The sequence below is a fragment of the Syzygium oleosum genome, unplaced genomic scaffold (assembly GCF_021117445.2).
Source record: "Syzygium oleosum isolate NSW1041296 unplaced genomic scaffold, Sole_v2.1 Sole_v2.53, whole genome shotgun sequence".
Classification (NCBI taxonomy): Eukaryota; Viridiplantae; Streptophyta; class Magnoliopsida; order Myrtales; family Myrtaceae; genus Syzygium; species Syzygium oleosum.
In genome coordinates, this window is record NW_026607537.1 from 491,295 (window position 1) to 502,919 (window position 11,625).

General features: G+C 40.6%; 1 long non-coding RNA gene across 1 annotated transcript; it reads right to left on the reverse strand.

Annotated features, from left to right (window-relative positions):
• Positions 1–10,437: 10,437 nt before the first annotated feature.
• On the reverse strand, positions 10,438–10,975 carry LOC130136889 (uncharacterized). The gene is made up of 3 exons (XR_008815590.1): positions 10,847–10,975; positions 10,654–10,716; positions 10,438–10,552 (listed from the first exon to the last, which is right to left on the reverse strand). It is a non-coding gene; the product is annotated as an uncharacterized LOC130136889 (long non-coding RNA).
• Positions 10,976–11,625: the final 650 nt, after the last annotated feature.

The window sequence follows — 11,625 nt, forward strand, 5'->3', positions numbered from 1 at the left end:
CTAGTAGTCAGAGAGGAATTACACGACATTGTTTAGTTGCTAAAGTTGGTGAGGCTTATCAAAAAATGGGTTATACCTTTTTCAATAGAAATTTTGTACGTCTACTGTAATAATGAGCTGTAAAATAAGTTAGGGAAACACAGAAATGCTCATTCGCTTCGCAATCACAAATCAAACATCAATGGTCATATCCATTAATTAATCTCTATCAAACCAAACATCAAGGGTCTATTCCATTGGCTAGTATCGTATGCTCAATATTCAACTCTAGGCTCTAGAGGGGGTTCACACAAGACTCATTGAGTCCCCTTCTTTGCTCAAGTCATCTTCTTCTTCCTCTGACTCGTCTTCTTCTTCGTCATGTCATGTTCTTCAGCAAAGCTCAAAATTTAGAGAAAATTGATGGCATTGCAATCAACGAAGCTACAACCAACGCAGCTCATCCTGTTTGAGGTTGTTCGAACCAAGCAGCATGTTGCTACAAAGGCAAAGGCATAGGTACCATCATAGTCCCAGCCAGTTCTGAACCTCAGTCATTAAGAAAGTCCTCTGGAAAGCATGTTGCTGCAAAGGCACCATCACAGCAACAACCACCATCAAATCCGAGCCCCCAGCCCCAAGCCAGTGCACAACCTTAGTCATCTCATGCTGGAACAACTCCTCCAAAGCATGTTGCTGCTAGGAAGAAAATCACGGAATTGAGATCAACTATAAGGAAAAGCTCAAGACTTATGAATCTAATGAAGCCAAACGTACATATCACTTGAGACTATAGATTGGATTGATGTATTTTATGCATTTGTATGCTGAAAATGGTTTTTTAATGTTAATTAATGTCAATGATGAATTGGATATTTGTATGAATTCGCTTTTGTTTTTTGTTTTTATTTTTTTTTTTGCAGTCCCGTAGTGAAAGAAAGGAATTACGAGACATTGTTTAGCTGCTAAAGTTACTGAGACTTATCTATCCGCTTCCACCAAAGGCTTATCTATTTGCTTCATCTTCTTCTATCCGTGTCAAAGTCCAAAATCTGTGACTTCAACCATCTGGCTTTCGTGTTTTGCTTGTTTGCTGCAAGTCCTACCTGTATACGGATCCACCTGCATTCATTCATCGTAGAATGTTCAGCTGTCATGGAACTTGGAATACTAATACTACGATGTAATGATACATATTAAAGTTATAATTAAATGAAATGCGTACTAAAATTAGTAGATAGTTCTTTTTACTCTTACTTGTGCTTAAATTATCTTTTAAATAATAGTATCATGGTACAAAAGAGAATATACAACTCATTAACATAATAATTAGTTAGCTATCTACTAAATAAAATATTTTTCGGCAAAAAGGGACACCAATTTTGTTCCAAATGGAGAATAAAAAGTTAAAAACCATAAAGAAGAAAAAGAAGGCAAGAAACAATCTTAAAACAAGAATGGGTCCTACATTTAACCTTAATAATATTATTTGAGAGGAGCATGGGTAGTTTCATCTCTAGTAAAATTAAAACAAAAGAAAAAGAAGAAAAAAACGGTAAGAAATCATCTTGAATCAAGAATGAGATCCGTAAGGGATAATATAATCAATTCGAAATAATTGGGGTGTAGGAGCTAATAAGGGGTGGAAATAGTGCGGGCTTAATTATTAATTATTAGTGATAGAATATATCGGTTCTTAAATCCTTTCATAAGACTAAGGTAGTTTAAGAAAAGTAATCATAGTTGTTAATTCGAGATCCATTTGTTAATGAAATCTTAAATTTATGAATCATGAATAGATAATTGATTCGTATTGTAAGATTTGGTAATTACCTAAAATTAGTATTTGTGTCATAGATATTTTTAAATTCTATGAACGATTTAATAAGATATACAATTATGAGTAAGAATTATGATCTTGGAAATAAAAATCTCAATTGTGAGTGTACGTGATGATCCCCCTATTCATAAGAAGTTATAAATTCTAATTGTTTTATTGAAATAAAAATTATATTTAAATATAGATCACAAATATTTATATGTCATTTCATTTTTCATTGCATTATAAAGTGCAAAAGTTATTTTTAAGTATTTTGCAACGGAATGAGTACAACATATTGTAAAATATGACGTCTTTCATTGTTGAATAAAATCATGTCACGCCCCGAACCCCACGGCGCGCCACATCCCTCGCAAAGGTCGATTCATGTGCGACGTCCCAGGACGCGTCGCCGACCCAACGCCCAAACGACAGAGAACAAAGCACAGCGGAATAGCAAACACCCGAACAATTTAAAACCACGTAACCAAGGATAGCCACACAACAACAACAACAAATATACACTTGCATTGATATTGGGAAAACATATACAATATTCATATACAGCATTAGCCCCAAAAATCAAAAGCGGGTCAATGGCCACTACTATCAAAAAGGGGTAAGTGGCCCGGGCAGTCAGGGTTACTAAAACTAGAAGGGCTCCGGTCAAAAAGGTACTGGCCCTCTCTATCTAGGACTAAGGCTACACCTACGGAACCCAGTCCGAGTCGGATCCCGGATGACTCGGAAGAGCTATCAGACATCTCAACCTCAGAGTCTAGGAAATCCTGCTCGGACTCGGCCCCCGCTGACTCCTCCTCGGAATCCATCGGCTCGGCCTCGTCCTCCGGCTCCATGTCCTGCTCCATGGGCTCAGGCTCCTCATCCTCCAAATCGGTAAGCGGAACCTCAAAAGATCGAAGAGGCCCGTAGGTCCCCTCATGGTCCCTGATACACCACGCTATAAATCTATGGACCTGGTCAACATCTTCGTCCGCATCAACCCGAACTGTAGACAGGTATCTAACCCAAAAATCCTCGTTCCCTGCGGGGTACACCGACTCCTCCCGGTCTATCCGGTAAGGAATCCCAAAACGAACGGGTACTGCAGACATCTCAAGGCCGGGGGTCTGAAAAATTGGGTTTCAACAACACTGAGAATAAATGTCAGCGAGTAGATTCCCTAAACCTAAGCTAGGCTAACATGCACCTCCTGACGAGCACTAATCAACACACCAATCAAAACATAATTGACTTAGGCCCTCGGGCCCAAATCCCATACTCACCTTGCCCTGCAGGTTAGGCACTTACAATTCAAGATAATAACATAGAACCCAATCGCAGCACATGCACGCATCACTTAGTCACAACGCATGTCATGCTTATGCTCGTGCTCATACGCGTGCTCACGCCTCATCAATTCATTTTCGCACGCTTGCACTCTTGCACACTTGCAATTACAAATTCACCGACCCGCGTAAAACGCATCAGGTCCGACCCACGTAAAACGCATCAGGTCCGACCCACGTAAAACGCATCAGGTCCATCACTTTGAGATCGATCTCCGGCCCGCGTAAAATGCATCAGGCTCATGACACACAACCCGCGTAAAACGCATCAAGCTGGTCATCTTCCGGTAGTCCGGGCATCGTCCCGCGTAACACGCCTCAGGATGGGTTCAATACCCCGCGTAAAACACCTCAGGGCTTTAGGTGATCACACATTCACAATCACCAGTTATTATTTGAACCCCGCGTAAAACGCATCAGGGCATTTTAGGTGATCACATGTTCATGCCGTCTGTGCACTCACGCATAATGTACATGATATGCCCATACTCAGTATGCACGCATAGGACCACAATGTCACACTCGGCATTCGTGAATTCTATACTGGGCACTCAACATGATTTGGTCACATACTCAATTCGCGTCTCAATATGCCCAAAGAACCAACCAAATCCAAATCAGTCACATCATATAGTTTAGCACCCCAAATTCACGCAATTAAACACCAAAGCCACACATGCCGATTGCCTACCAGGCATTTCATAAATTGGCCATGCCAAGCATATCACAGAGCATCACACAATCACATTCAAGCCATATCTAATTTAGCATCCTCACGGGTGATCACCGTTCCCTAAGCCGTTCACCCTAAAACCTCGAATAGACAATTATGGCCCGAATCATCCCGATACCAAACTAGCCACAAACAGTCCATCTTATGCCATCAAATCACTTCTAAAACATCCCATTAGACCACCAAAATCGCCATGAAAACAGCCACCGTTTGGCTCACAATTTTCACCCGCCAAAATCACAATTTTTACCCGAATCAAGGCGCCTAAGCTTAGCCACCATTCAGCACACCACAGACCACTAAACCTCGATTAAAACATCGCGCTAAGCCACCAAATGCGCCACAAAATCAGCCCCTAACAGCCTCCACAAACTAACCCCCAAATTACCCTAATTACCCCTAAAACCCATCTAGAAATGTAAATTAGCCTAACTAGGGTTTAGGGTTATACTCACTTGGAATTCTAAGCTCCACACAAGGCTGAACAAGTGGCAAGGACGGCTGGGCTGAGGAGGTCCCGCGCCGGAACAGTGGCAGCGACCGGCGGCTCCCTCGGCGGTGCCAACGGCGGCGACTTGTGGACGGCGGCGGGCTAGGCGAGGGGCTGATCTCACGGCTGGAAAAAGGGAGAGAGAGAGGGAGAGAGAGCTGGTCAGGCTGGTGGTGGTGCAAGGTGGGGCGAGCGGCGGACGGCGGCGGCGCCAGCGGTGGCGCTCCGGCAAAGGGCGGCGGCGTGAGGCCGAGAGGGAGAGAGAGACTCACGGGAGAGGGAGAGAGGAGAGGGTGCCGGCTGACTTGGGGAGGAGGAAATGGGAGGAGAGAGAGAGAGAGACTAGAGAGTGTATAAGCTTGAGTGAGGTAGTGGGGTGGTTGACCAACCAAGCAACAATGACCATCTTACCCCTAATCCAAGGGCTAGGGTCAATTCTAATAAAAATATCTAGGGGCATTGGGGTCCAAGGATTCTAACAACAATAATATTAATAAGCAAGGCCAAATTATCCACTAATAAACCTCCAAAATTCGGAATCCAAACACAGGGGTCCAGGGGCAATCTGGTAATTTTCCGGTCCCGGGTCAATTTTCCAATTTTTCGCTCCACTGATCCCAAATACGATTGGCCACTTAAAAATGACGTCGTCCTTGCAAAAATAGTCGCGTACGCCCACGAAACTCGACACCGAAGTCCGGACTCAATTCCACGATCAATTTAACTCAATTTGCAGTTTTAGCGTCTCTCACTAACGGGCGGCTGTTTAGGGGTTACGCGTATCGACCTAGGGCTACTCGAGTCATGACGGTCCCGATTTCCTCGAGAACACGAGGATTTATCACTAGTCCCGGAGGTCGCGATCGTTCGGAATAAGTTCGGGGCCGTTCGCCACGCGCACTCTCGGTCGTGCGGTATCACCAGCGATCCGATCGTGCGTCATTGGCCAAACTGAACCCGTCACTCTCCTTGGATCGACCCTCATTGGCACAAAATATATCCTCGTCGCATCTCGGAATCGGACTCGATTCACGGTCGAGTTCTTGGGTCCACGCACCGTTTTTCCTAGTTAGCTATTCCCTAATGGTCAATATCCCGAGAATGATCAGTTCCGGGTGAGACTCACTAAAACGAAATGAGGAATAATTATCTATTTTATTAATCCCGGAAGTGGGCGAATTCAGGATGTTACAAATCACCTATCATTTAGATAAATAAAGAAACAAATAAAAAACCGAGTCGCTTAAAGTTGAAGTGATTAGCAGTTCACCTAACACGTGTGTATTAGCTAAGGTCTCGAATTGGATTGTATCGTACCTTTTCATAACTACAAAAGTAATTTATAATGAAACAAATAAACAATTGCATGAAGAAGAGGAAACCTTGGATGTATGCTTATTCTCTCTCGAAGCTCTAAAATTAGGGGTGTGCAAAGGAATTGGGAGCCGCCTAAAACCCGACCGACCCGGTCTGAAACCAACGGTTCCCATGAAGACCGGTCTAGTTCCCGATTATAATTTACTAGAACCGGTGAGTACCGGTCTGGCTCCCGATTCTCGGTGTGGAATCGCCCACCCGAACCGGACTGATATATATATATATTAAAAAATTCAGTTCACTTTTAGCGAAAGTGAAAGTTGAAGAAACAAAACAGTCGTCCCTATCCAGCCAGTGCCCTCTCCTTGGAGTTGCAAGAAACATCACAATCACAACAAACAAAAGGCATAAACATACTTCCAATCTTCAAACCCTCTGCCTCTCGCTCAACTTCAACACAACTTTTGACCAAAACCAAAAAACCTCAACACAAACTTTCTTTCATGAGCCATGGGACTTAGACCAACCCATTTTCTGATTTGTCCAAGAAAGCTTGGTGGGATCAATTTCATGGATCCATCTGGGAGCTGAACTGGACCGGCAAGTCTAGTTTCTTGGTGGGTCCATACAATCAACGAGCGATTCTCGGTTCTAATTTTTCGAAACTGGTCCTTAGTGGATGATTCCCGGTTCTGAGGTGGGACCGCCCTCCCACACTATGCTCACCCCCATCTAAAATAGCCCCATAGTTCAAGTGAAAATTCGATCGTAACTCAAATGAAGCTTATTTTTTATTAAAAAATTATGACATTTAAGTGAAAAATCAAGTTGCAATCAGAATGACTTGGGAGATTCTGTGCGAGGTGTCAGGGCCACCTTGCAAGAGGGTTATTCATGTCTGCATAGTAATCCATTAACCCCTTGGCATTCACCTCTCGAGCATCTCGACAACTATAAAGAACAAGATGCCAATTGAAAGTAAAATGACAACGATATTAGAAGAAACAAACCCATTTATGTGTATGTATCGGAAGGATAAGTAAGATGATTCTTATTCCATCTAAATTGTGAAGCATCAGCTCACAACACCATCTTTCCCTATCATACATTTACATAAGAGGTTTCCTCCCTAATTGTGAAGGAGGATTCCATGGATAACAATCACTGAAGTCTTTGGTGTCTTTGTTAAACCTACAAGGACCATTGGGTGAAATCCTCCAAATACACTAATTACAAGTTGTTTCGTCCCTATTTTGCACATATATATCAAACTGGTGAAATTGACCCGGCCATGAAAAGCTGCAAAAAAACAACGTTGTCCCCAACACATTGGGATTGAATGAGAATTTCCAGGCGGTCGTTATCTGTTGGACTCCGAGATTGTTGTTTTTGGATTTGCAATGAACTGTTAGAATAGTTCCAGCTGGCAAATTGTTCTGAATCACAACATCTGTCTTGCCCCAAACATCTCTTGCACAACTAGTTAGCAGCAAAGAACAAATAAACATGAGCTTAGCTGATGAATTCATTGTTGAGCGATATCTTCGCTCTAATTTCAACATCATTCAGCTATTTTAAAGAATGAAAAATGGAGGACATAAGATGTCGCCAACGTGCTATAACTATTTAACCTTTTATTCTGTGATGAGAAATCCCGTATTACCTTTTACATTTTTTCCTTTTTTACATTGGCATAAGAATTTCCATATAAGATCAACTCAAATTAAGTATAAAATCATTATGCATAGATTAATTAAAGGAGAGAATTTCCATATTATCTTTTATTTTTGGTCCCTTTTACTTTGCAATAAGAATTTCCATATTACCTTTTGTTAATGTTGATTCCATATATTGACGTTGCACGATAGAATTTCTTTTTTATGCATCGCAGCAAGATTCCGGTATTCAAGATAGTATGTGTTAGAAATTTTGCCATCTAAAGTTCCACCTCTCGTGTCGTTTGGGATTCAGGTAACCTTTTGTTAAAGGTCATGGTGCATCCGCAATTTGCTCGCACATATTGGATAAATATGAGAAATTAGAATCTCTCACAAAAGAGGATGATAAATTATGGCTCGCACTGTTTTCATTTCTTTATTGGCTCCCTACACACCATTATCACATTGAATTTGACTACATTATTTAGCGCGAGTCTTACTCTCGATTTCGGATTATTTCTTACATTTTTATTTGTTTTCTTTTTTTTCAATATTATTAAAATACAAAATTACCCACATCCCTTTCAAACAACTTTTCTTTTTTCCATACTTTAGCCACTTCTTTCACACTCCATTACATTTTAGATTAATACCACGAAAAATTCAAACCGGTACACCTATGACAAACGGAGGATAAAACCCAAAACTTGTATATCCATTGACTGTCGTGAGTCATTTAATAAAGCAATTTGACAGTAAAATTTAATGGAAACTAACGGAGAGTAAATTTGTCATAGGTGTACTAGTTTATGAGTTTTTGGTGGTCAAAAAATTAGTTTTGCGTAAATTTGTCACAGATGTACCAGTTTGGGGTTTTTCGTGGTATTAACCCTCACATTTTCAAGTTTCCTTCATGTTTTTCTTCTTCTAAACTTATTCTGCAATTATTAACTTTATTTACCCAAATAATCCTCATAATCATGAATATTGTGGTTGATGAATGCATTATACACAATTTACCCATCTTAAATTTTATTGTTTTTTTGTAGTTTAGTCACTACGGAAGACAATATCCACTTGGCAAGGTTACATTAGCACATAACTGCATCAACTCTGAAAATTGAGAGTAAAAGAGTAATGTTTGAAAGACAAAATACTGAATTTTAAAAAATTAGCTCATGAAAGGATATAGATTCAATACGACTTGTTTCTTCAAATACCCAAAATACAATTCATCGCATCCTTTCGTAAAACAGTTTTGTAAACCATTTGATATGTTGTTGGATGCTATGTTCCTGTCGACACGATCTGACCAAAATTTATCGGGTTATTCTCGAATCTCATAAGACAGAACATTTCAGTAGTGATAGTTGCCATCCAATGACCCAACTAGTGAAGCAGCAAAGCCTTACGCAGAAAGAGTTGGCCGGCTTTATATATTGTCACAGTCCCAAATTTTTCCCCTTCATCTCATATGCAAAACAAGACCTAGCCAGTATGACAATCTGTACTATCACCATCACAGACATCAGAAAATTCCTGTACGAACAGTTTGCACAATGGAAATTACTTGTATAGACTCGAGGCCACCGAACCGGATCCATCACCGTCAGCTCCGCATGTAATATCCCCAAAGTAGACCAAACCCAGCACTACGCCCATCCTTGTGTGCGATATCCTTATGGAACTCTACAATATGCCCATCTTATTGTGCAGTATCTTAAGTGAGCCGTTGAGTGATGACTTTGAGAACAAAAAAAATTGATCCCAACTTTAGAGACCAAAGTTTCCACCAGTAATTAGCATCTTGAAGTTTCACGTCTCTCAGATTAAGTTGCAAAAGCGCTGACTACCTAGTGTAGACAAAATAGAGATAAGAAAATCAAATGAAAAGAAACTTGAGCACGAGACAGCATTTAAAAGGAGGCACTACATACCACATTTAGGGCACAACTTTTAGTCATGGAAGAACTGCTTCTATTTGCTAATCCTTTTGAATAACTTCCGCTCCGCATCCTGGTCCATCCAATGGGCCAATAGCCTCCTCATCGACTAGAACGGTACTTACAGTATTGACAACTGCAGCATCCTGTGGAACGAGTACGGTAGAAAGATATATCTTTTTGGCATTGGAGAGTATGAGTAATGCAGGGAAACAAAACTCGAGAGTACAGATTTCCCGCACTTTTCCCTTCTAAACAATAGCAAAATTTATGCTATCATGACTATGATCAGACTTACTGACTAGATAAGGGTTTGATTTTTTAGCCAAGAGTACAATCGTTTGGCAACTATATGGAATAAACAGACCCCTCCTGCTTCCTCAAGATTTATTATTTATTGATTTTTTTTGGTTGAGGGGTCAAACTGCTATTTGAGAGTTATAATTGATCGACTGCACATATGTAAAGATTGCGAAGGACATCACACAAACTTTTCCTATCTTTATGGGCCACTATACAGGACGGTACAAAAACTTGATTTCATTACTCTGGTTAACTGCAACAATGAGACTAGAGCTTTAGGTTTTGTATTGCCAAGTAGTTTCAAAAGTAACAAATACAACTTTCATAACCATTTTAAGAAATCCACTCCTTTATTCTCAGCCACTAGTTGTCCATGTAGCGGGTTGCTGCAGCATGGAGTAGAGTGACACATCACTGATAAGACCATGTTAATATTATCAACATTTTTTGGGCCAGGAGAACCATACTGGAAATTAGAGTGAGTTTTCAGTAGACATGGCCACGATTCAGAACTGGCCGGTTCAGGTTCGGAACCGGCGGTTCCAGTTTGTGGCCATGTATAAACCGGAACCGGAACCGCCCTTGGCGGTTCCGGGCCGGTTCAGAACAGGCCGGTAAAAATTAAAAAAATAAATTATGAAATAAATAAATTATAAATTATCAAATTATGAAATAATGAATTATTCAATATAAATTGTAATCAAAATGTACCGAAACCGGGCCCGTAGGCCAAGGGCCGGTTCTGGGCCGAAACCGGCCTGTGGCCATGTCTAGTTTTTAGTACCAGAGGAAGATGCAATCGGTATATTATAGAAGGAACTGAAATGGTAGTTTGTACCTCAAACATTGCTTCGATCAGTATATTCTCCAGTAGAGCTCTTAAACCCCGTGCACCAGTGTTCTTTACCAATGCTTTCTTAGCAATTAATTTCAAGGCATTATCTGTAAACAGTAATTCAACCTGAAATATATGCGATAATATAGCTTCGCACAACACTATAGCACCAAAATGAATGTTTTCAAGAAAATATTTTCATTAAGACTACTGATAGATCATCATACATTATTCGTCTAGAACGTCTTCTTGTACTGTTTACCGAGAGCATTTTTCGGCTTTGTGCGAACCTAACGTACATCAAGGAAAAAGATTCCGTAAACTTTCCCATAAAAGAAAAGCAAAAGTGATGAACATCAGTTAAAGGGAAATCAGCTTATTGTGGAGGCAGTATGGGTTATCCTATTGGTAACCATGCACCTGAACTAATTGGTCTTCACTCAAAGCTGATAAGATAGCCACAACAGGAAACCTTCCAACAAACTCTGGAATAAGGCCATATGCAATGAGATCACCACTTTCTACCTGCATTGCCATCATAGGGACATGAGGTCATACTGAAATTAACAAACCTGGGACAGTCACAAGTAAATCTCGTTTTTCACCAACAAAAAGAACATGGAATTACAAAATAATACCTAAATCGAATTCTTTAGTTCTTATTCTAATACTCAGCAGATTGCAACAATGAGGATGCCACCAGTGAATCTGTCAGTCCACCAGTCCCCATGTTTGCACGCACTGGTGCTCCAAATCCAATGGAAGAATATTGTCCCCTGCAAAAATAATACAAACAAAATCTGACACTATGAGCTCACTTTCTACAAGCAATCAAATAGATGAAAAAAAATAGGGGAACCGATTAACATCATCCAAAGATCCTAAGAGGGCTTTACCTTTCCGAGATAGTCTTATCCAAATCAACAAAGGCCCCACCCCATATAAACAGGATATCCTTTGTATCTATCTAAACATCAGAACAAAGGATTAGACATCTCAAGCATAAAATACTACATTTTATCAAACATCTGAGATCATATTATGAACTTGTAAGTTCTAAGTAGGAGGAACACGGGAGCACTTCATAGCCAAAAAAACAGGAGACTCATGCAACCAACTGGGAAGAAGCACCAAACAACCAAAGGCCTTTGGGTGACTAGGGATGGCAATTTATCCCGGCCAGCATATGTCCACATTGC